The sequence below is a fragment of the Buteo buteo genome, chromosome 19 (genome assembly GCF_964188355.1).
Source record: "Buteo buteo chromosome 19, bButBut1.hap1.1, whole genome shotgun sequence".
Taxonomy (NCBI): domain Eukaryota; kingdom Metazoa; phylum Chordata; class Aves; order Accipitriformes; family Accipitridae; genus Buteo; species Buteo buteo.
In genome coordinates, this window is record NC_134189.1 from 19843419 (window position 1) to 19869627 (window position 26209).

General features: G+C 42.1%; 1 protein-coding gene across 4 annotated transcripts in view; it reads left to right on the plus strand.

Moving 5' to 3' along the window:
- Window positions 1–11007: 11007 nt before the first annotated feature.
- The window catches only part of RASSF8 (Ras association domain family member 8), a 90707-nt gene continuing 75505 nt past the window's right edge, over window positions 11008–26209 (plus strand). For 2 of the 4 annotated variants that reach the window (XM_075051483.1, XM_075051485.1), the window contains exon 1: window positions 11009–11352. The gene's annotated coding sequence lies outside the window, so the exon portion shown is untranslated. Of the gene's footprint in view, window positions 11353–20874; window positions 21006–26209 lie in introns of those variants that run through there. The other 2 variants (XM_075051486.1, XM_075051484.1) reach the window with 2 other exon arrangements.

The window sequence follows — 26209 nt, forward strand, 5'->3', positions numbered from 1 at the left end:
ATGGGAACATTGTTTTAGGAAGAGTGCCTTTGGATAAAAAAAGCCCTCAGAAAACAAAAGTAGTTTCACAGCAGGGCATAACTGGCAAATAACAAACAGGATCATCTTTATAACCCTTTCACTATTAAGAAACAAAACTGTCTAAACCAAATTTCCTTATAGTCTGCCTGCCCCTCTCTATATGACCCAAGTAACAAGGCCCTATTGTTGCTTTCTTTCATTTTACAGCCTACAGGAACTATTCTTGCTTGCCCAAAGTGCCTCTGATTTCAACGCCAGCCTGTGTAAGGGAAGCTGAGATGGAGCAGACCCCCAGCTCCCATAATTAGAGGCAGTCAAGAAGGTATTGATTAACAGGAAAGACTTGGGGGGTGTTTGTCTGAAAATATCATTTATTAGTCAATCTAAAAATGTATGTTTCAATACAACTTCTGTCAGTGCTCCTCAGGTGTGGCACACTTAAAATCAGAGAACCCCAAAGAGAGCAAGAAGCCAAACAGTGGAGATTCAGAGCAAGGTTAAACTGTCTTCACTCGATGCACGGAAGCAAAACAGGGCATTGGCCCCTTGATGCCTCTCTCACTGATGTGAGCCAGTCCTTTTGCTTGGCAGGGAAATGAAGGTAGGCTGAGGTGAGAGGGAACTAACTGCACCCCTGCAGATGGACCACAGGCAGTCTCAAAAACACCCTGGCTGGCATTCCTGCTCTGAAACAGAAAGAGCAGAGTTTTAATCTGCCTTCCTCTTGTCCTTTCCTGAGGAACAGGGATGCACACCCCAGTATCCACATCCTATAATTTCACTAGACTGTAGCAGAAGAAATTTGCTGACATTTCTAAAATATTCACTGAACCATCTGGAAAACCATTTCCCACTTGAATCTAGGCAAGAGCCTCTTTTGAATGGGGAGATCTGCACAGCATCTACGAGATGCCTGGATCAGCTGTGTTATCTAAGTGCAAAGGGCTTATCATTACTTTACAAGCAGTGTTTGTACGGCACAGATAAACAGAATGATTATTGTATAGCAGCTTCGCTCTTCTTTTGTTTCTCTCTGTAGTTGAAAGGCTGGCTCATTAGTTGAGAAACCATTTTCTGCTACAATATCTAAAAAAAAAAGTCAGTCTTGTTCAAGACCTTCTGTTTTTCAGCTTTCCTTAGTATTACGATCCATATAACTCTGCCATCTGTAAGTACAGCTCATAGAAAACAAGTTAAAAGTGACCAGGAACAAAAGATCATTCCACCTTTTTATTTAGGCATGACACAAACTGAGTGACATGAAAAAGCAAACAAACAGCAGAACAAGTCAGGGACAGGTCAGGAAAACAGAGAGCTTAGAGGTTACTTGCTATTTCTTGAAAGAATAAAAATTGGCCTAAATCAATTTACTGTGTGTTTACTGCTTTCCTGCTTGGCACGCTGTTTGCCTTTACTTACTGACCAGACCCTTGAAAGCAGCTTGGAGCTGTGATTTTACAGCAGTGAAGAAGCATATGTCCAGTACTGATCCAGTTAGTGTTAGAGGGCTGTGCTTGCCTTACTTACACCTCCTGTGCTTACATTTCAGTAGAAAGTTTTAGTGCACAAATGAAATGATATCTTTGTGTTGGAGATTTCTACCCTGAATTTCTACCATGGCACATAACAGATTCGTTTTACAGCTGAGTTCTTTAGAAAAACATCAATAATTTAACAAAACTATTTTGCTGGGTTTTGACCACCTATACTTAATACTAATTTTTTTTCCTGCCATTTAGCATTACAGCTCTTTTTCTGCTTTTACACCCCTTTCATTCTCTCTTGAGGAACTATGCTGGTGGGCTGTCTGACATAAAAGATAAAATTAAAAAAAAAAAGGTACATCAATAATCAGATTTCAAGGAAATTCACTTACGTAGCAGACTACCAGGCAACTGTAGGTATGTAAAAAAATAAACAGAGCCATTCTCTCTAAAGCTATTACTTTCTCTCTTCCTCTGCTTCCTCTAACAAGCAATTAAAATCCATCATGTTCAGGACATTGCAATATTTATCATTCTGTTCACTGGAGGGTTGTGCTTCAGGCTGTAGGGAGCAGTGGGGAAAAAAATTGAAATCAGTGCTCATTTTTACTTGGTATAGAAAATTATAGATCAGAGCCTCATTTAATATAAGTCACTATACGTCTTTTTGAAGCAATGCTGAGAATGTGGCCGTGGACCCCAAATTAAAATTACGCTTCTCCAGGCATTATAGTTATGTGCATGAACATATTCAGAGTTTTTGTAGTTATATTTTCACATATGAGCATGACACTTTCTCTTGGAAAAAAAATACTATTGTAGATCTGAGCTCTCTTGTGGATTGATATTCAGGACAAGGTGCCACTTGCCTTTAACCACCAGCAGACAGTCTCGGAAAAAGAGTTCCCTCCTACCAGGACTCTGCTTTTCCTTCTTCCAGGAATGCCCCAGAGGACCTGTGTACTCTGCAAGATGAAGCCCCACCTCTTTGCAATAGGGGTGTACAGTCCTTACCGCAAAGGGACCCTAGGTGGGCGTTTAGATAACCACCACCATCACGGAATATAAGTAGCAACAACCCTGCTTCTGATAGCTCCGTGCAGCCCACCAATCCTTCCCAGTTACAAAATGATGTGGCTTTGTGGAGCTGCAAAAAGGGAACTGGCTGGTCCAGAACAGGCTTGCTATTCAGCAATAGAGCTGCAGTTCTAAATAACTGCTGTAAAATACTTACCTAGTACAGAAAAGAGTACATTGTGTTCAGTTTATTTCCCGGAAAGGTAAATCAGCTTGCCCTGATCTCAGGTCAGATCTGACCTTATAACACCACTGTTACAGCTATTCTGTAACGGCTTGGGTATCTTTCTACTGTGCTTCAGTCACTCCCGTGAGCATATCCATACCCTAGTCTTCAGCTAGCCTGGGTGAGGCTTTCTCCCTTATATCCGGACCCTAGAAAATGCACCTTTCTTACGCTCCCCTGAGACTGAGTATTGGCAGTGCAGAAAACAGCCTGTGGGAAGAGGTGCCAACCTGCTTCTTCAGAGGTACCTCTGCGCAGTCAAGCAGAGCTTCGTGTGGCGCTGACCTTCGGTTGGGTCTAGAGCTGTAACTCCGGCTGTGGAGTTACTCTGCAGTGAGAGCACACCAGTTCAGAGCCCAAAGCTGAGCTGCCAAACCTGGCTACTGACCAGCCGAGTGATTTTTAACCAGTCAAATGGTATTTTCAAACACTTGATCCAAGAGAAACCCAGGTTTGTGCCCTCTTCTTAGAACTGGCCTGCTCAATTCCTGGCTATAGTTTCCACCCATCTGTAAAACTATTATGAACCTCAAAGCAGTGTGAAGGCTTTACCTCATTTATTATCTCCCAAGATCATCCGGTCTGCTCAAGTGAAAGTTGCTGAAACAGGTTTAAGCTTTGCTGTCCCTGGCAGCCCATCTGATAGCTATCAACAGAGCTCTCTACTCTCACCCCCGTCACAGGCCAGGAAACATCAGCCCAGATGTGCGTTATGTGAGGGTACAACCGGGCGGCTGTGTCAGGCCACCTGGCCAGCCTGTGTGTGGCATCAGGAGGAAGGGTCGCACTGGGAAACCTCCCCATGGAGCCCCTCAGGGACCCCGCAGGGCAGCACCGCGTCCCGGCACAGCCTCTCCTAGGTCATGAGTCCACACGCTACTGTGTGCCTGGTCAGATCTATCAGTGCTCCAGTGTAGGGTGGCCCAGGGTGGACAAGGAATTAGGGTGTTGCACAACAAATTTGCAAGATTTGTGAGCTGGGGGAAAAACACGAGGCACGAACCGATAGTGAGAATCTCCCACCTTGATTCACCACTAAACTAGGTACTTCCAATAGGGGTAAGAAGCCAAGATACATGCCCTTAAAAGTTTAACACAGAAAACCCTAATCCAGTGAGGATGTGCATAGATCCGTAAATACATGTGTGATTGTGGACGGAGCCTCACACAGGTACACAAGACTTTTGAAGATTTTGGACTTAAAGACACCATGTAAAAGGAAGAGGAGAAGGGACAAGAAAAGCAGCAGGAAGGAAACTTTAATACCAATAACAGCCAGTTTATAATGTACCTATCTGAAACCTTCTCACAAAACTACTTTTGCTATTCTCTTTGATCTTTTTCAGTTGTGTCTGAAGTAGACGAAAAATGAAACCTCTCAAAAACAAAGTGCCCAATGAGAAGCAACTGCAGGTAAAGCCAGGAAAGAGCTTTTCACAGCTCTGATTTCCAATAACTTACTTGTAAGGCATCGAACTACCCAATTATCCTAAAATAGTCATCCAATTTGTTTCTCTGTGGGGAAGCTTGGCTTGCTCAGGTCATAAGGATCAGGAAATTAGTTTTTTTTTGAAAGCACGTATCTTGCCCTCTCATGTTTCCCAACTGATGGACCACAAAAGCAAGGAAGGAGACTGAGAAAAAGACTTTACAAAACAACAGGGAAACTGTTTTCAACAAAGAAATTAATCTGCTGAATTCAAGTTAAATACAGACCTTGCAAAGCAAAGCATCAATTTTTGCTGCAACAGATTTGCTAGGATGACCCAAAACATCTATTACAAAGCTTTGAAGATCTGTTGTACGGTGATGTTTTAGTGTTTATTCCCAAGCTTTTCCCCAAATCCATGAGAAGTAAAAAACTCTTCTTTTTTCCCATGCAAACTTCTTAATATGGAAACCTCAGCAGCAATACTTTGTTCTGGTTTTTTCCCTTCTCCATTTTGATGTGTGCTTTTGAAAGCCCTCTAGGCATCTATTTGCATTTTCCAAAAGCTTTGGAAATCTGGCCCTAACTTACTTATGAAAATGGAGTTTAAGCTCTGGAATTACTGAAGTGTTTTTGAAATTTTGCACTCTTTGTATTTTAAAGTGTATTAGACTTGATTTTGCTGCTTCAGGGGACAGGTAATGCCCATAATTTTCGATGGAGATGAAGTACTGTGTGGTAGGAAAAATAGAGGTTTTAGAATTTATTGACAAGGGCAATATATGAAAGGGTTTAGTATTTCTTCTTATGTGCATGATAGAAATCTGTGCATAATAAAGAAGTAGGCATGTCTTTTGGCATACTGTTGCCAGCTTTACAGAAGAATAACAAAACTCTGATTTATAAACTGAAAGTGAATATACTTATAAATGTATTTAAATATATTTAAATATATTGCTTATAGAGCCATATCTTACACTGGAAATTATAATTGTGCTAAATCATAAGCAATAGTACCATGATAGGCCCTTCAAGTATTGCTGGTTTGTGAGCTTCATGGAGGGACATCCTAGTATCTTAAAGCTTTGTATCACACCTAGACAGAGAGAGGGTTCCCCTATGTTTTACAGAAAAAACAAACAAACATTGGAATCACAAAGATTTTACAACCTTTCTGTGTATTATAAAAGAATATTATTGTCTAAATGTCCTTGATCAGAGAAGGGCACAGATTTCCAGACATCAAGCAAATTAACTTCTACATTAAATATCATACCTGTTTCAAGTGCACGTTTCCAGGTTTCCAAACTAAAATCTTTTTCTCTTCATTCACTCCTAGTTAAGTCAACTGCTTTTGTCCCCATCATTGGATTTTTTTTTTAAGGTGTGAGGTTTTTTTCTATACTAAACCAACTCTTCAACAGAAGACTCATTTTAGGTAGCTTGATCTTCAGATGGTTTCTCAGTCCTTGATTAGTGTAGTAGTACTGTCACCATTTATCTTCTCTAGGGAAGATGGATGCGAGTTCCCATAGGGATGTTTATTTGTTTTAGCTGATATCTGCCCATACTTTATCAGAGCTATAGTAAGTAATTTTCTCTTTTCTAAATAGCTTGAGATTTATACTGATACTTGCCAGGATTTGGCAAAAAGATGATGCAAAGTACTTGCATAAAACTTAATAGGCAAAGCATTTCATTGTCATTCACATTAAAATCAAATGTCTAAAGACTAATATTGGTAACTTCTCCTCCCATATCATATGACATTTAGATTTCCTCTTATTTGCATTTTGGTTTTGGAACTGTCAAGGTTCACACATTTCTTGCTTTTCTTCGTAACCATGACAACTACAAACTTACTTTTTTTTCTAATGAAAGTCAAGACTCTTGTGGAGTGATCTATGGAAGACAGAACTTTAGGGAAAATACTTTAAAAATTATAGTTTACAACTGACCGTGCCAGATAACTATTGATTTAAACAGGCCAATGAAAACTTTAAAACCTGGTTCATAGGTATTCATCCAGATTTTACAATCTTACGGCTAACGCACAGGGGTGAGGTTTGCTAGTAATGTTTCACTCTGAAACACCCCCACCCCCCCCACCCCCCCCACCCCCCACCCTGATTTCAGCATATTTCTCTAACTTGAGTGAACTGAGCTCTCTCTGAAGGAAGGAGATGCCTTTCTATTAATCAAGGAAAAAGAGAGGAAAAGAGCCATTTATTGATTAACTGATAGAACCAGGCTTACCTGATTCCAATTCTGGTGCATTAAAAAGAAGAGCCACACTCACAGGTAATGAATATCTTGCCTGCCAGAACTGTAACTATCCCTCAACATATTCACACTGTGCTTAGGCTGGAGCCATGAACTGGTAGAGTTACCAGGTATTACTGCCGGTACTGACAACAAAAATAAGAGTATAGGATCACTCTGGTTACTTATTCAAGGCTAGTTCCCCAGTTAATGTGAGTTAACATACGTGGCCAGGTCAGGAAGATGGGGGAGGAGTTTAGTTGGGATTTGTTTGTTTGTTTGTTTGAGCTAATTTGGATTTCTTCCATGGAACTAAGTCTTGAAATCTGCAAGTCTCTGGGAGCATCCAGAATCTGCTGTGTGAAATGAAAATTGAACATATTTCACATCTTGGAATATCAGTCTTGTGGATTTCAACCGTTTTAAGACAAAGATTGCATTTTTCTGTATATCTAACAGCACGTCACTCATACTCAGTAAACGGCAAATAACAAGGCAAGATCTAGAAAACCTGGAGGAGAAACAACCAGGAATTATTGCTCTTTGGGATCCAAGAAATAAATATTAATTGAAGAGAATAACAAAACTAAGAAGGGCGAGCTTGAAGAATGCACTTAACTTAAATTCTAATCTGATGTTTGTTTGCTTCCCTTGAAATTCAGACAGCAGCTATATTTTAAGAAAACAGCCTCTTGAAATGTTCATTTTACAGTTAAGCAAATACACCGCAGGACATAAATTCACCCCACTCCAAATTAGCTTGTTTTTCTGCTTGTTGAGTATCAGTTCAGATTTATTTGCTATGGACCAAATTCAACAAAGTACTTAAGCACATGCATAACTTTGATCATGCAAGCAGCCCCACTGAGACTATTCACATGCTTAAATATATGTACACAGTTAAATAATTTGCTGAATCCAGACCTACTTTATTTTTTCTCAAGAAAGCATTTGCAGAGACAGGGTTGTTCTATTCTGAACCGTGAAGAGTTTACTGCAAATACATGATACTGAAGGCTGTGTTGATTACTTGTAACTGGTCACACAGAGCTGTTTCTGTTCTCAGTGAGCCTGATTTTATAGTCTGGATTAAATTTAAAGAGCCCACCAAGACACTGGATTTCTCAAGGTGAAATGACAGTGGAAAGGGCAGCAGTAGCTGAAGATAGATCAAGGAGAGGAGGAAATTAAGGAACCTCAGAAACATTCTCTTCCTGGTTTTGGTCAAAAAAGCATAATTCGTGGAAAACTTACATAACCAAAAGGCATGTGGGCCTATTTTCTACTTTTTGTCCTCATTAAGAACATATGTGTAAGGCTCTGCATGTGCGCGGCTCTGTGCTGTAAGGAATTCCCTGCGCAATGCTCAGTGCTAGCATCAAAAGGGCGTCCTACTCCTTTCCTGGGATACTTCAACCACCTCAAGATTTCCACATAAATGTAAGGATGTACTTAAATGTTGTACTGAATTAGAGTCCCTACACTTCTTCAGCAATGTGGGAAGGAAGGATTGACTGAAGGTGAATGAAATAAATACAAATTATTTAGGATTACATACAATGTAACTAAGTTAGGAAGCGACTGGGATGGGCACTGAGAGCGAGGAACTGACTGCCACAGCAGAGACATCCTACAACGGCATGAAGTCATGTCCTTGGCTGGTACCTTTTAGCATCACTCTGTAAGATCTTCCTAACCAATTTTCTGGGGAAAAAAGGCACCTTGTTCTTTCAATATAGCTCAAAGAGCAACTAGGCTGCTGCATTACAGGGCGGGGGGGGGGGGCGGGGAGGGGGAGGGGGGAGCTATTTGTACAATTTCAGTCCTATTTTACAGCTGGATTTGAGGCTACTTTTCCCCCTTTTTTCTTAAAGGACCATTGTCATCTTCCCTGTTGGAGATAGCCTTGGTCAAATTCTACATGCTCATGCAATCCCAGCAATACAGAGATTTGATTTTCTCTTTTTCCCACCACCTCAAAGAGTTCAATTTCTGATGTGAAAAATCACTCTCAAAAACGTATTTGATACCCTCCCTGGACATACTTGGCTTATCAACCTGTGCAAAAATTATGCTGAAAATTTCACAAACATTATTTTGAAGCAGCAGGAATGTGTTATCTTTGGTACCTTCATAACTGAACTACAAAAGGGAAATAGGAAAAAGACATTGGAATATTAAAAATGCCAATGGTCTTTCTAGCTACAAAAGCTCTGTCACATCCAACAAGTGAAATACCATGCCAATAACGAGCATAAACATTTTATGCCTTGTTATGTATGTTCTGAACATCTTCACCAGAAATGTCTTAATTATGGCCATTAATTTCTCCTCTATAAAAGGGTGATTTTCATTCACTAATGTAAACTTTCTAACAGGAAATTATATAGCAAACGTATAAAAATTATTTGTTGGGTTTGAGAAAGGAATCGGCAAGCTAGCTTGCAATAGAAAATGTGATCTTTGATGTTCTGGCTCCCAGTTCTGCTGAACACCTCGAGCGGTAAACAATACAAATTCAATGACTTATCAAGTACTTCTTTTCAGTAAACCATTAACTCCTTGAAAGAGGCTTTTCTCCTCCTAGCAATAACTTCCCAGGTCATATAGTTTCAATAGTTTCCCAGATCACTTGCCTTTCTTCATAAGAGTCCCTGAGAAGCCTGGATTTTGAGAGAGGATCTTCCATGCGTTTTATAGCTCCTGTTGTGTTTACAGGCTTCATAAAAAAAGGAAGCAGTGGTATTCTGAGGACAGTACTTCTTGGGATCTTTACAGGAATATTTGGTTAAATATTTGCAACAAACAATCTACCTGAAAAACATATCCCTTTTTTCTCCTTGTAAGTTGTCTGCTGACACCCTTGCAAGTCATTGTAAAAAACACTTAGTGCAAAAAATCTCATCCAGTAGATTGCAGGAGGACTGGTCATCAGCACCATTTCTTTCTCCCAGAGGTATCCCCTCCAGTGTTGGTTTTTTTCAGTTTCTTAAGGTGAAGGGGGGTGTGTGTGTGTAGCTGACCATGTCAACCACACACTCCCCAACAGACTCACCTAATCTTTGCAATTTCTTCCTAACCATGCCGAATTTCATGTTGCGCTTAAGGTCTTTCTCACAGACTGCTTAGCACCTCTTCCTGTCTAAAGGAGCATAAAAAGGCATGGAGGCAGCTCAGAACTAGAAGCGACGACCTCCTGTGTCCCCAAGACTTTTTCAGCAGGGACTTTACATCTCGCCGGGTGTGCTTACGAAAAATATGCTCAGAGGTATAGAGCCATGAAGGAAGATGTGATCATAACCCAAGACCCAGACCTGCTGGAAATATCTGTAGAAACATCCCCAACCCTAAATCTCGTGAATATTTATATGCTTGCATTTAAATTGAAGCATGTGTGTGCTCTTGAAAACGTTCTGCATGTAGTATCAATGCAGAGTCACATGGAAGCAAAATCCTGCTCTCATCGAAAGGATCAGGACTTAAAAAAAAAGGCCAAAAAAAAACCCCAAACCAAAAAGGGAAAGCGTGCTACACTCAAAAGCCCGCAAGAGGAATGGTATGGGAATATTGTTAAAATGGTGATAACACTAACAACACAAGAAGTTCTCCTGATGAGACTCTTCTTTAAATGACCAGCGTGTCCTGATCGCTGAACAGGGTGCACAGGCAGCTTTGAAAAAGCCACCAGCCCAGGGAAGAGCTAGGAACGACTACAGCTGCTCTGCTGCTGCGGCTGGTAGCTGAGAGCAGACCCAGCGCAAGTGTTCGCAGACAGCGAAAAATGTCTGTGCATCACAGCCCTGAAGTTCATTTTCAAATAGGTCTGGGGTTTGGTTTTTTTTTTTAAGGGTCATTTTTCCTGTTCCAACTTGCATAAAAGCAGAACCGATTAGAACTTCTTCCTCAAAACTTTCTGCCCAAAACAGCCATCTGCTTAAGAGTCTTTGCTGCTCTGAGGCTTCTTTATTATTTTTTCGGGGAATTTTCCATCATCAAAATCCAAAGCAGAAACAATAGAAAACACTGACTGCCGGCTTTCCACGCTTCGGTTACAAATAAGCACCAAAGGCATTCTTGCTTCTTCCAGAAACAATAGAAAAATCTCAGGGAAAACACACACACACACCCCCCCCCCCGATCTGTGCCCCGGCCAGGGCTCTCGCTATTCTCCCCCCTCTGGGACCGGAGCTCTCCCTCCAGCGGCACCCCCGGCTCCCTCCCGAACGCCCGCTGCCCCCCGCACTCCTTCTCGCCCGCTCGCAGGGACCCCGCGGAGGGGGTTTATTTTTAGGCAGGGCTGCAGCGCCTCTCCTGTAAGCGCCTCTCCTGCCGCGCTGCCTCCCTGCCCGCCCCCGGCGGCGGCGGCGGGGGAGGACGCGGCGCGGACGCGGACGCGCCCTCGCCGGGGCTCGGCGGCGGGGAGCCAGCGGCGGGGGGCAGCGGGCGGCTGCGGCTTTAAGAGCTCCCACAATGCCGTGCTGGCGTCCCAGTTCCGTTACATGTCTCTCCCGGTGAAGGGGAGCGAGGGAGAGGCAGGAAGGAGGCGGGGGCGGCCGCTCCGGGCGGAGGACACCCACCCACCCAGGCGCGGCCGGCCGGGAGGCGGCGGCCCGCTCGGCGGGGCCGGGGGAGGAGCGGGGCGCCCCGGAGGGCCGGGCCGAGCCGAGCTCCGTCCTCCTCCTCCTCCTCCCCCCGTCTCCCCGGGCGCTGCGCTGCGCTGCGCCGCGGGCCGGCCGCGCCGCCCCCCGCGGGGCGCGAGGCGGAGCCGGCGGCCGTTGGGGCCGTTGGCGCTGCCCGGGGAGCCGCCGCGGGACGGGCGCCGCGCCGGAGCCGCCGCCGCCGCCGGCCGAGCGGTAAGTGCGCGGCCAACTCCGGAGCGGTCCGGTCCCGCCGGAGCCCGCCCTCCTCCCCGCCGCCCTGCTGGCTCTGCTCTCTCCCTCTCCGCCTCCGGCCGCCGCAGCCCCCTCTCCCGCAGCCCACCCGGCTCCGCGTCCCGCCGCGCTCTCTCCTCCGCCCGGGCGTCTTTCGGCTCGTCCCCGCTGCGGGGTTTGTGACCCTTCCCCGCCGCCCCGCTTGCGCCTCTCCCCCCTCCGCCCGCGCTCGCCAACTTTCCCGTCCGTGCTGCCCCGTTTCCCACCTCCCCCCCAACGGGTTTGTGGTTTTTTCTTTTTTTTTTTTTTTTTTTGGCGTTTTCGGCTCTCCCGTTCCCCCTTTACGCGTCTCCCCTGCCCGCTCACACTCGTTCCTCTCTTTTCGCTTCTTCCTTCACTACTTCCCCAGCTCCCTCCAGCTTTTCCTCTCTCCTGGCATTTTGTCTTTCTCCTTCCTTCGGGCATCGTGTGGAAAAGTGAGGGATATCTCTCTGTGTCCTTGAGGAACGGAGTTCAGAAGCTACTTTTCCTACACAGGGAAATCTTTGTAGTAGTTTTCCTTCTTTTCTCGTCCCTCTTACTGTCCCCAAAAAGCAAATTAAACCTGTTTTTTGTTTTTTGTTTTTTTTTTTTTGCCCCCGACGTGGACTGTTTGTTTTGGTCTTTTTTCCCCCACTCTCCAGACAGTGCCGATTTGTTTCACGATTAATCTCTCTTATTCCTGCCCCAACCTTTCCCTCTCTCTTTCTCTCCCCCAGCAAGAAAAAAGATTAAAAGAAAATCTCTTTTGCCAGCAGGGAATGTATGAGGGTTGGTGTGGTTTTGTTTTTTTTTTTTTTTATGGGGGAGAGTGGGGGACTATTGATGAGGAAAGCTTAAGCAAATACAGTACGGTAGGACAATACAGAGGCGTGAACTTTAAAGGGTAAGAAAATGGATTCTGCTCCTTGGTTTATGCAGCTCTAAACTATTGTTGGGAAGGTCTGGTCCAGGGTCCGGTTTGGGGTTGTAGTAGTCCGGTGTGTGTGTCAGCCTGTGTTTTCTGTTCAGTAAAGCAGTGTTTTAATATGCCAACAGAGCGGTGTACTAAATTGCCGTTCAATATTGTTCGTGGGTTTCATCAGCGTGGAAAATCAGGAGGGGGGGAAGGTGACGGATGTCTGTGTCCCCTTTGGAATTGCACCTGTCACGCTTTCCATCCCAAAACTGCAGATATATCAGAGATTGACACATTAACAGAATTGCTGGAAACTGCCTGCATCTGTGTCAAAAAGTGCTGTTGTGTGGTTTATGAAGTCTGGTTCGGACCTCACAAGCTTCTGCCTCAGCTCTAGTCAGCATCACACATTAAAATTAAGTATGTGCCAGGCTGTGGAGAGCAAGTAAATCAATTGCCTAATGATTTTTGCAAAGACACCTGTTTAAGGGTTTTCAAGCTCTCAGTTAATTGTGTTTGGTAGTGGTGCGATTGTGTTAAGTGTTGTAAAAGTTAAGAGCTCTGTCTTTTTAAGTAGAGAATATGTAGTTAATGAATAAAATGTCAACTTTTTAGGTCAGAAGGAAACAGTGTGGATCTTGGTTGTGTTACGTTACCTCTTTTGATAGGTACTGTTCCAGAAGACCACAAGGTTATGTGGCTAAATTGCAAATTAAGTAAGCCCTATTTTTTTCCCCTCTTTAAAGAAGAGAGAAAATACTATTTCAGATTGAATTTTGTTTGATGGTATCTAATTAGAAAGTAGACTAGACATTAAACTAGGAGGACTTCACTTTGTATCTTGTAGCAAAAAATTATTTGATATGTGATGAATTGCTGAGGGAACTGAAATGACTGCTTGGCGTTCATTGTGTTTGGTTGTATGCCTTTTAGGACAACTGAGAGAGTTAAGGTGGTTCACTTCTTACACTTAAGTAATCTCTCTGTCTTTCTCCTTCCTCACCCCTACAAGCCCAACATAATTTGATGAGTTGTTTGAATTAATCTTTTTTATCTTTCCTGGAGATGAAAAACTTTGGGATAGGGGGAAATAAAAGGAGAAAAATAACAAGTCATATTAGCAAGAAGTTTAAAAGTCTTTTAAAACCGTACCTTGGGCTGTTTCTGGAAACACCACCAATAATTCTGAAGAGCCAAATCAAGTTGATTAGCATCACTTTTTAAAATCCTTTTGAGGGAAGCCCTGAAAAGGAACATGTTAGATAAAAGGAGATTTAGTTGCTGAAGTGCAGAGCTGAGCACTGAGGATGGTGGGTTCTGTTCCTGCTTCTGCCATTGCATGGCAGTATGACCTCTGCCTAAGCTGCCTTCCTGCCTGCACCTCATAGGATGTGGAGATTTTCCTGAATCTCTGTTAAGTACTTTTACTCATGATTTTAAGAATAATTCCGTGTAAATGCATTCCTCCTTCTTCAGTTGTGGTTTTGAGCGCTGGTCGGGTGATAGTTTTGCTTGTGCTAATATTCATTCTTCAAAAGTTGTGAAGTGGAATTCTTGATCATCGCTGTTTATTCTGAGAGCGGCATAAGATTTTTTGCATTGCTGTAATGGTTTTGAGACTAGAGTTATTTTTATCCCCTGTATATCTCTGACAATATTGGTGCGTGCTGCTTCTGTGGTACCTTAACAGTCTGTCTCAAGCTGAATTTGAAGGGCACTGTTGGCCTCTCCAGAAAGAAACTTTATTAAATTGAATTGCAGGGTGGAAAACTGTCTTGTGAGGACTGGGCTGAGGACCCCCCTCAGCGTGATGCACACAGTCCTGGGGTGGTTTTTTTTTTGTGAGCTCTGTAATTATGAGATTTGCTTAGTACATGTGGGGGTTTTGTTTGCTTTCTAATTTTAGCTTTTTGACTGGGTTTTTAAGTCTTTAAGATCTCTATCTTGAAATTAAATGTTAATGTTGTGTGGTTTTCTAGGGCTTTTTTGAAAGGTCAGGTTTTCTTTTAATTTTTTTCTTGCTTGGGTTGGGACTTTACAGCAGAATGGATCATATTATAATCTCACTGCCTGCCTTCCTGTATTGTAAACTTTGTGGATGCAAGGCTCTACCCTGTTGCAGGTAGTTCTTTCTCTTCAGTGAAAACAAGAGACTTGATTCTGTAGAATCTTACTATTGGGTAGTTGCGTCAGCTTTGGGTTATAACTTACTGTCCTCCTGCACAGGCACATAGCTACTCCATGCTTCTGAATCTGGACAGTTAGCCTAGTTTCAAATTCAGTTTTATAAATAACTAATTCTTTCTATCCTTCCTAGGCCCCTTCAAAGTGTGTGGTGATCTCACAGCTTTGAAAAGAATAGTTTTCCTGGCTGATGAGAGGATGTTTGTGTTTTCCCGTCGTTGCTGTTCCGAGGACTGTATGTCATCTTTAAAGCATGGGAAGGGGGAGACTGGCCTGCGTGTGCCGAGCGGTGCCCTGCTGCTGCTTCTCTGTCCCGCTTGTTACCTGTGAAGTTGAGATCACAGAACTTGTCCGGCTTGGGAAAGGAGGGTGGGTTTGAGCTGTAGCTTATAGGGGCTTGTCACATCTGTCATGGAAACTGCAGACTGGGCCCCTCTGGGCTGTTACTTCACTTGGATCTCTGTAAGCATCTAGTTGTCTTCGTGATAACATAAATATGGAGAGCACTGAATGTGTCTGAGAGGACTTGAGGAGATGGGCACTGTAAGCTTTCAGATCGGAGGCATTTGAGAAATCCGCTTACTTCACCTCTACATTTGAGTTACTCTTTAAAGGGAGGAGGAGTCTGTTCACTTTCTTGTTGCGCTTGGAAAAAGGGTTTACCCACAACAAAAGACATTGTAATGCTTTCTATAGTCCAGGATTATTGAACAAAAGTGTCTTGCTGTGCAATATTGTTGCTGCGCTCAATGTTGTATGATAACACATGTTTCTCAGCTGTTTTTGATTCCTCAGTGGCACAGACTTCAAAGGAATGTGCTGAAAGAGAGCTGTGGCCAGAGAAAAAACGGGTTTTGTTCCAGTGGCCTGTACCATCCATCTGTTTAAATACTTTGCTGAACTATTCCAGAGTGTTCAGGCATCCAGTTAGGGCTGACAAGCAATTACAGCTGGGAATAGAGCCTACTGCAAAGAGACCACCTAGCGAAGGCTTAAATGCTACCTCCCCTCTATGGGTCAGAGCCCCCCTGCAGTCCCAGCCAGCGAGAAGAGATGAGGCTTGTCATTTAGGGAATCTTTCAACATGACATTGTCTAGTTCCTAATGCTATTGAGGATTTATTTATTTTTACTCTCTATGCTATCTTTAGCACAAGAGGGGAAGAATGGTAATGAGGACAGAAGGTCATCTCTGTAGTCTCCTCTTTGTATGTAACAAACTAGGTCTGTAATTTAAATGAGTAAATATTTATAAAAAAAATAGTGAACTCTTCCCCCCCGCCCCAAACACATGGGATAGTTAACAGAACACTCAAGTGTCTGCAAAGGTAGCAATATATATTACTGAATTAGTTTTAGTTCCAAAACATTACTAGTAAAACTAAAATTGGAGCCAATTTCATCGTGCTATTTCAGATTGAGTTTGGGGAAACACTCCACAACTTAATCCACAGTAATGAATGAAAAAAACGCTGTGTACTTATGCATTATGATACACTAGGATGCTGCCAATTCCAGATATTATAATTTATGTTTTTACTTAAATTCTGATGTTGGAGTCCACTGTGCAAGATGGGTCTCAACTTGTGGTTGCCAACCGAATCTTCAAATCGTGGCTTATGTGCTCTCTGTAGTCTCAGATGTTGGAAGTCAGAGGGGGAATATTAACAGAGAGACTACAAGTAAACTATTGATAATCTGTAAAGATCCTTGAAGTTTTTCTGTGAGGGGCTGACATTCATTTTGAGTATTGGGACGAGTACTGTAGATAATGTGTGTTTCAGTTAAGAGGGTTTAACCTTCTTTATGAATGGAAAATGATCACGCAGATGCACTAAGAGGATACTTGAGCTTTGAAAAATTGTGAAGCACTCCAGGGTTTGTTTTTTTCACCTGCAAACAAGCAGCACAACTCTAAAGGTAAGCTTGAATGTTGTCCTGTGCTGTAATATTACTCCTGCCTCTGTACTGTGATGTGACATTTATGCCTTTGAAAGGATAGTTCTTTCTCCTAGTGTTGGCAGTTGTGATGGTTTTTTGGTATTTTGAGACTTCAGATTTTAATGCCTTGCTACCTCTTTGAGTGGAAAGGGGAGGGAAACTTCTAGAAATGTGTAATGTAACTGACTTCCATCCAGCTCCTGCCCTTGCTCCAGGGTTGAACATTGTAGTTTGAATTTATTTACTTGCTTTGAAAGCTGTACTAGGTGTAACCTTGAGTCTTAATTCCCTAACTGCAATAGTACCTGATGTGTATCCAGCATGCACCTTGCTGTGTCTCTAGATCGTCCGGTTTTAAAATGGTGAGGTGGTATTGGTGCTTTCTTTTTATTGTATGCTTCCCTTTAATCTTGAGAGCTGTAACTTCCTTTTGTTTCAACTGAACTGAAAGTTTTTTGCTAAAGGATTTTTGGACCCCTGAAGTGTTTGTCAATGTTTTCAAGCTGTTATTCAAAGGGGGGGTTGCAGTTTCCGGAACAACCTTTTGAAACTTTGCTGACTGATGGTAAAATGTAGTTTCATGAGCACAGATAAGGAAAGGCTGTAATTCCACTAGGCGGCCAGATGTTTTACATCTATGCCAAAGTGGGGAGACAGTGTGGCTTTAGGAGTTGGAGGATCTGTTTTTCTTGTCACTGGACTGTTTGGGGATCTTCAGCAGATTGTATCTGCTTTCTCTCCTCTCCCTTCCCCTCCCTCCTGCCATGCCTGTACTGATTGTGACTACCTCCTAAGTAAAATGAGATTGAGAGCAAAGCATTCTTTGTTGCTTTCTAAAAAGGAGATATTTTTGTTGTCAGTTTATGTTTCTTTAATATTAAGCTTAAAGCCATAGAAAAGCTGCATGTAATTTGGCTATTACTGAATTTATAGCTATTATCCAGTAGATTAATACTAATGTTGACTCTGACTAGCATGGCATTAAGTGAACAATATTGAGAAAGCAGTTTTCGATGCAGATAGAGGGGAGAGTACTCTTAGATGCAAATCCCCCCATACTAAATTGCACCTCTTTTTTTGGCCAGTACTTCTTAAAGACTTGTAAGATCTTGGAGATCCTTGTCTTGCTTCTCCTGCCTCTATGTGACATAGGAAGGAAGGGAAGGAACTCATCAGATGTCTGCGCATGTCACAATCTTCCTGAAGAAGAAAGTAGGAAGATGCCAAGCTAATAATATTTACAAGTTGATATTGGGAATCAGGAGACCAAATGCTTAAATGTGCCTTTGCAGCTGCATAGCTGGCAATGTTAACTAGCACTGCTACCTGGAATAACTGGCATCCGGAGAGAAACATATGGCAGTAGTGCAATGCCCTTGTCCTTGCCCATCAGAAAGTGATTGTATGTTTTCTTTAAAACACGTTATCACTCATCAGAACTGCTCTTTCTGTGTTGTGTGTGCGCTTGCTTTGGGCTTCATCCATGCCTCTAAGTCAATCAGAGCCTTTGCACTGGTTTCACTGGGAGCAAGGACAGAAACTTCTAATGAATCAGCTGCGTGTTTGAGGCTGTGTATTTCAAGTAATGGAATCGGCACTGATGAGCAACAGGGCTAACGAAGAATAGTCACTGAGTACAATGCAATGTTTTCATGCTCTTAATGGGATTGGAATTGGTAACGCGATACTCCGAAGAGATAACAAAGGCTATTTCTCATACAAGGGAACATTGATTTCTTTTTTTTTTGTTAGGGAGTTGGTAAATAGCGTAGTAAAATCTTCCACCAGAACTCATTCTAGTGAACGAGATCTGTCAAAAAATGACTGAATTAACAAGAATTTACAAAATACTCTGAATAGAAAAGTAATTTTCTGTTTTCTTACCAGTGTTCTTTCACTGCAATTCCTGTATTTGCTTACCAGTTTACCTGCTCATCTCATGTCCTGTGAATTTAGCCTCTGTTTCAAACTGAGATATAACATAAATAAAAAGTGTTTGGGCTTTTTTCCTTCCCAGAAGAGAAGACTTATGGGGATGACAAAATGAAATATGTGCAAAGTTGACATAACAAATATGGTATGTGACTGTTCCCTTGTTTCCCAGGAACAGACCAGAAGGCAACCAACTGGATGTAGAATACAGCAGTGGTACATGGGATTAAGCTATTCTGTGTGAGACTGTGGAGAAATCTCTAGATGCCTTTTAATACAAGTAGGATGGACATCTGCAAGGGTCATCTGGTGCAAGAAAACTCAGTCTGACTGTGTAACTCAAGAATTAAGATAATATTCTACTTTAGGTCTGCTGCTTACTAGCAGAAAAAGCTGACTGCTTGCCTCCTTTGTGTTTTTACTCAAGCAGAGGAACACAGTTGCAGTCCCTGCAGGCAAGGCTAGAAGATAAAGAGAGCGTACCTTTAAGAGGTGGTATGTGCGATAGGAGATGGCCTGATTGTGAGTTTGCTGTTGGCGAACTGAAGTTCTGTGCGCAATAGGTCGGTCATGTCCTGTAGCAGGAGCTAAGGGAAGAGGCTCACCTTTCCTAGGTAGGGTGGGAGGGAGCTGGGCTCTCGCCAACAGCCAAGAATCACACTTGGAGAAGTACTCAAGTGGCGGGTTTTGTTTCACTTAAACTCTTAGCAAGACCAGTTTTTCGGATGTCTAGTCTTTTAGGACTTGCAGGTCTACACCACCCCATCCGCAGTGGTTGGTTGCCGCAGTATTTGGAGGTCCGGAATGAGATCCCGACCTCCACGGCTAGGCCCTGGGCGGGCGAGGCGAGCGCTCCCCTCCTGTCACGTTCCCCTCCTGTCACGGGTGGCGGGAGCCCAGCCCGCGGGGGAGAGCTGGCAACGCAGGGCCGGTCTGCGGCCTTCCAGGCCGGGGTCCTGCCTCTGTCGTGGGTGTCTCTGTCGTTCGGAATATCCTCCCCTGGGCTGACTCGCCAGGTGCTGAATTTGCAACGTGCCTTTTAAGATATGGGGCTCTTCCTCAGCTCGATGTTGGTGGTTTCCCACTGCACCCGCTGTCTGTCGTTCTGTTAACGCTTTCAGTTAGCGAATTGTTCGTGTGCTCCGTATGTGTGACAGCGCTGTCACTTCTTTCTGTTCTGCCATAAGGCTCCCTAAATACTTGTTCATGAACTAGTGGCTTTCTAGGTGTTTCTCTAGTTGCAGCACAGCATTTGCTTTTTGATGGGGGGGAAAGATACTGGGACTTTCTCTTCATATCTCACAGCTGCAGATGGAGGCATTCCTCTAATTCCTCTGCTGCCGAGCTGTTTGAAGCCAGGGGCGGGGGACACACACACTTGCTTTGCCGTTTCCTTGTCCAGGAGCTGGATTTGACTGAGATGGAGCACCTGTCCTGTGGTGATCCTGACATCCTGTCGGTGCTCAGTCCCCCGCTCCCTGGGAGATGGCGTGTTTGTTGCTGGCAGCTCTCTGCCTTACCTTTATAGGAAACCACAGCCAGGAATTTTCTAGAATTCTTCCCCTCCCTCCCCTTGTCCTTCACTGACCTCTAACCATTTTTATCTTTCTTGACAAGGTTCTTAATTTCATTTATCTGCTGCTTTTCCCTTCACTCTTCAGCTTTTGATTATTTTTCCAGGAGCTGCTTAGAAACATTAACTGTTACAGATGTGTAGAGCAGTCAAATACAGTCAAATTCCTTAGTTGTCCTTTTTTTTAGCTTGACTGTAATACTAAAACACCTATGGCGGGTAAATATTTCTTATGTACGCTACTTGTCATGACACAAATACCTATCCTCAGCAGAGGGTAGGGAACTGCAGTGGCTATGTTTCCATATTACAATATACCAGTATTACCTGTTGTAAGAGTTTGATGTGTCCCTTCCCTGTGCATAAACCACTACTATAGTAAGGGCATGTAAGTTCAAACTTTTTGTGTAGAAAACGTTAATGGACTTTTAAAATGTATTTACACACTGTAAGATAAAAATGTGACATAAATAGAAGGAACTAGCAAATGTACTTTCCTATCTTAGGTTTATGGCTTCCTAACTGCTTGAGGTATGCTCTGTCAGCTCCAGACAATATTATTGTTCTAAAAAACTTTAATAATTACCCCAAATTTTGTAAAAACATACTTTCTTTAATTGTGGGTAGCAGAGAAGAGGATGACTGGGTTTGTTTAAATATATGCTGCAAGGATATTTTTCATATTTTGCAGTGCCCTTCATGCTTGTCATTCTAAATGCATATGGAAAAGCCTAAATAATTAGAGATCTGTATGCTTTCTGACTATGATTTACTTTAATAGTCCATAATGATCTCTGGACAAACTGTGTTTTACTTCAGAAGACAGCATTTCAAACTAACCTTCGTTATCTTCAGCTTGACTAGTATGAAGGAGGATAGCATTCAATTTATACACCATTTTTAAGAATACCCTTCTTTTTCTTCCTCACATAGACATAAAGCATGTGGTAGACAGAAGATAGTTCTGCTATAATGCAGTATGAAATGAAACAAGAGGGAAAATTGTGCTGCAGTATCTGAAATGTCCTCCTTACATTCCTGCTGTAAAATATTCTCTGACATTAAAAAGGTGAGTAATGGCTTCCCAGCTTTCTGTCAGGTGGGATATTTCTCATCATCCCCTGGTTTTGAGAATGGACCCTATTGTTCAGTAGAGCAACATGGGTAGGTGACTTCTGTGAATAGACAGTGCTTCCCTCGTATGCACCGTGGCCCATGTGGAATCCCAGGCCCAACAGGACTCTATTTCAGTTCTGGGGCTTACAAGGCTTCTGAGCCCTGCAATTAGGAAATGGAGCTAGCAGAAGTTTGACACCACCTGAAACTGGGATCTCATGAAAAAAAGAAAAAAGATTGTTTTTTTTAGATCAGTGGATGGTATTATGTGAATCTTTTGTGATGATCACAAAAAATGTGATGTCACGATGTATAGCAGTAGTGTTGAGCATCTTGTTACTTGCTGGGATTTCAAGTATGGGGCATATGAGAATCTTGGGTTTGATTTTAATGCTGAGAAGGGAGCTATCTGAGATGCTTCATTCATAGTACAGGGCAAACTTCCTTTGGATATCCAAGCACTACTTCTCAGTGGCTTTTTTCATGAAAATGTAGAAGGTATAGCTACTAGATGACTAATCAGACCTTAAATCAGTAGTTGATATGTGTATGTCCCATCCTGAGTCAGGGAGACTTGGCAATCCCAGCAGGATGTTGCCATAATGAAGTCCTGCTCTGAGAACAAGTACTTGATTACCTTGTGTGTCAACATGACTACCTCTGTCAGCGTTGTGAAATGCTTAATAGCAGGATGCTATTCTGAAGTTGCAAAGGCATAGATGTAAAGTTATGATGGTCAAACAAGATGCCACCTCTAAGCACCTGAGTGCTGTGGCTGTCAGGGGAAATGTCTGTAAAAGATGCTAAGCTAACCTGATTTACGTAGCACCTTGAGTGGGATTACAGCACACACTTAGCTAAACTGCAGCATCTCTGCCAGCAAGAAGCTCGAGCAAAGAGAAATATAAAACTTAATGTTCTTATGGTATACTTAACAACAGTACTTTACGAATGACCTTTTAAGGAACAAGTGTCAAAGGAAAAGTTCATCTTGTAAGTAGACACAGCTATGTCACAAGTACTAACTAGAAGAATTAGTATTTACGTTGCAAGCTCGTTAATTGGTTTCAGAGGTAGTGGTCAATTGTTAGCTTACCTTGTTGATTCTAGTAGTTGCAAAGTGTGTATATAAAGTGTAATCTAGGAGTTGGTACCCAGATGCTGTGTGGCAAAAAGCTACTGGCTACTCTTGTAATGTGTTTTCCTGCAACTCCTACTTTAGCTTTTCCTACAAAATAGTAACTGTAATGACCATTGCTCTAATACTGTTAGAGCATACAGAGCTTTTTATGAGGGTTTGTGTGTTCTTATGCTTGATGGAATTTCAAAATAATCTTGCTATATATCCACTTTTTCACCTTGCTCTATGTTGTGTTTTCCCTGTCTTGCTGACTTCTGCAACCAGTTTTAATAAAGTCAGTCCCGTGCTTGTTGAAGTGTCATTAGAAAAATGGAAATAGCTACATGGCCCGATATGGGTCCTTTCTAAGTGAGACATTAAAGCCAAGGCAAACCTAGTGAGTAGTTTGACTTCTGTACATTTTTATAGCCCTTTTTCAAAGAATCTGTCTTGGTCATATGATTTCCTGCAATGGATTTATTCCTGATGTTGAGAATTAATACTGACTTTCAAAAGAGATCATACAGTAAAGAACGAACAATACTAATCAACAAGCTTTTACTGTTTGTTTTTTAAAGTTCATACAGAAGCAAAGTGCTGGGAGTATCCTTTTTGACAAGTTCTTTACCATTAGTTTTGTAAGAAGAACTTTAGGTTCTGTTTTGCTGTGCTGAGCCCATCACCAGGGTATCTGACTGGTTACTTTGTACTCTTTAGCACTCTTGAGATGCACATGGTTTCTGTTCATCTCAAAAGGCATTAGTCACACTGAACCCTGTAGGATGTATTGAGATATGTTCTTTCTGTGTTTTGTTCATATGACTTAATTTCACTAAAATGAAGGCCAAGCATGTCTGAAATTTGTCTAACAATGTTGTTTGCGCTGCTAGTACTTATTTGCTCAGACCAATTTGACAATGTGTGAACCTGAGGCAGAGCTTGAATATGTCTGAACTGGTGACTTGTGTTTACATTTGCCTCTTATGTAAATTTCGGGGGTTTTGGTTCAATTATCAGTTATTTCAAAACTTCTCTAATTTTAAATAAAAGTAACCACGTTAATAAGACTTCTATTCATGGCTGTGCTGATATGGAATATAATACCTTAATCTGAAATGAACTTTCTTTGAGGACTGTAAAGATACATGGTGAATCTTTGCATAAGCTTCAACAGTACGAGTTGCCTGGGAGACTTTGAGGAAGAATCATTGTTAGAAAGTGAGTAGAACATTCTTCTCTGGCTAAACTGGATTCCCTCACCCAGAGCTTGTCCTTAGTACTTGTTGATGGGAGCATAAGGATTTCTCTGCAGTCTCCTGTGCTGTAGGAAGCCCTCAGGAAAGAAGCCTGTCTTCTGACTTTCTGTGCCGCTGTTGAGGTGCGTGGTACCAAGCTGCCTGCCTCTTGTGCTCTTGCCTTTTCTGGTGGCATCTCAAGAGCAGGCTGGGAAGAGGAGATGCAGTTTGTGATTATGGGCTAACGCTTAGATTGATAACCTGCTGGCTGTTTCTTTGTCTTTTTTTATTTTTTTAAATTAATCATTGCCAGGTTTTGGTCAATGAGTATTGAAACTCCCAAATGTCTCAAGTCACCTATTTTATCTTTCTTATACCTCCTGGGACCTGTATATGAAATGAACTGCTTCATACACATTTAACAGATGTGGGAGTTGAAAATTTTAAAAAAAAGCTTGAAGTATGGATTTATGTAGGCTTGTAAAAATGTGTTACTTTGTCAGTTTATGCTATTAAAAAATATGCTATATGTAAGGATGTGTTGGTCTTCATGTGAGATGCTCTTGCGTTCAGTCAGCAAATGCTGCTCTTGCGTTCAGTCAGCAAATGCTGAAGCTTATTTCAAGCATCAGAAATGTAGTTGGTAGAGAGTGGAGTAAAGAGTGATGTGGTACAAGTCAATTCGAGCCATCATCCCCAAACAAATATTGTGACACAAATCACTTAATGTAAGTTTGCTTTTGTGTGTTTGCTTATTTGGGTTGGTCTGTGGTAACTGATTTGTATTGTACCTTGAATTGGGGAAAAGTGATGCAATTGTGACAATTCACATTAAAAACTAATGTGCAAACTTATTTACATAGGTTATTCATATGAAATTCAAGTTGACTTATTCCACTTAAAGACACTGGTCCCAGGCTGTGAGAAACCTGGTTGCTTTTTTTGATGAGTCAACACTAGTCTTCTGAGACTCAACTTCAGCTGTGCCTGTGTAGTTGTACCCATGACTCGCTTGTAAGTGAACATGACTTGATTTAAAATATATTAAGCATTGATAACAGCGGATAGTTTTTGCACTTTTAGAAAGGAATGTTTTGGAAAACTGGAGTAATTCAATGGCTCTGAGCTTCATTAACTGTGAAAGTATTTAACAAAGAAAATTATCAAGATTTGTCACTGGCTTAGGGCTAGTCTGAGTGAATGGTCTCTGCACTGTGTCATTATTAATGACTATATGTAAAGAATCAGAGGCTTTCATTTTCTAGGGAAGCATCTTCATCCTTTGAGTCTGTTTTCAAGACCCCACTGGTTAAGGCAGCCTGGTCTGCACTGAGGGTTAGCCTTGCTTTGAGCAGGAGGCTGGGCTCCTGTGGGTCTTTCCAGCCTGAAGGATTCTGTCATTTTGTTTATTTTCTTTAAGAGGTATTTGTACCACACAACCACCATCAGCTGTGATAGGATTGCCTTGCTCATACTTCCAGCAATTAAACCAGAGGTGTAAATAAAGCCTTCTCCTCAGTGATTTTTTTTTTTAAACATTTTTTTGCTTTATAGCCCTTCTACTGGATAAATGCAGAACATCTAGGACTTTCTCTGCATCTCTTTTTCTGGCCACTGCAGAATCTTTGTTTAAATCGGTGGAGTAGGGCAAGTTGATGTGACCTTTCACTAAATTCTAGGGTAAACTCTCAGCTTTGCAGAAGCTGAATTTTTGTATGGAATCTAATGATTCTGTACTTAAATGAAGCAAACAAACTGTGCTTTAGGGAAACTTGTCAGAAATGTATAATATATTGAAATTCCCTATGAATTACTTAATGAAAAAAAGCTATGAACATAGTGAATGTTAGAGATGATAATGCAAAATGTATTGACTAAGAAGAAAAAAGCTTTTATTCAGGGTACTTCTAACAACTTACTTTATACATTCACCTGATGAGACCTATAATAAGGAGTTAAAAATACAGACTTTTCTATAGGAAAGGACTAATAAGATCTTTCTCTTAATTGGTGTATGTGCGTACTTGAGTAAGGTGCATATGGAAAAAACATATGCCTGATAATGGATCCAGGATTTCAGGTCTGCTTGTTCACATGCCACTTCCTTTGTGAGAGGAATAGTAGAGTGGGTGTTCCTTTGTGTATTTAGACTTGTGCACCCTGTGTCACAGACAAGCCTGTAATTCACTGATTTACAGAAACATCCCACTCTGGGCCCAACATGATAAATCAGGCTTCAGCTACAAGCTTTGAAGGGGGAGCAGAAGAACAGATTTTTAATGAAGTTGAGGGGGAATAATTGATTAATACCCTGTGCTTCACTGCGTGCTGCATCACCAGAATTTTTTCATGAAATTAAATCCTCGATCAAGCCATTCTACTGTCACTTTGCTTGGTGAGAGAAAGGGTTCCCCTTTGGTTCAAGTACTGATGTACAAATCTTACACAGTTGATAAAATGTATGTTGAGTAGGTTGCTTGGTGTACCTTTTTCATGGAAACCTTATTTTCTTCCCTTCAATTACCTGAATTTTTTTTTCTTGTAAAAACAATGCTAGAACATGCTATCAAGAGAAAGGGGGGGAAGTTAATTCTTCACTACTTATAGATGAAGTAGTCTTGCAGGAAGGCAATAGTAGATGGACTAGAGATGGATGAAACCTTACAGGAGTAAGAACACAAAGGAAACTCACTAAGCGGTCACTTGTGCAAAAATACACAGCAACTACAGCATCAGTTCTTGGAAGGTTTGGCAAATACCTGAGCATCACAGCATCTGTTTTAGTTACTTATGTATAGGCAC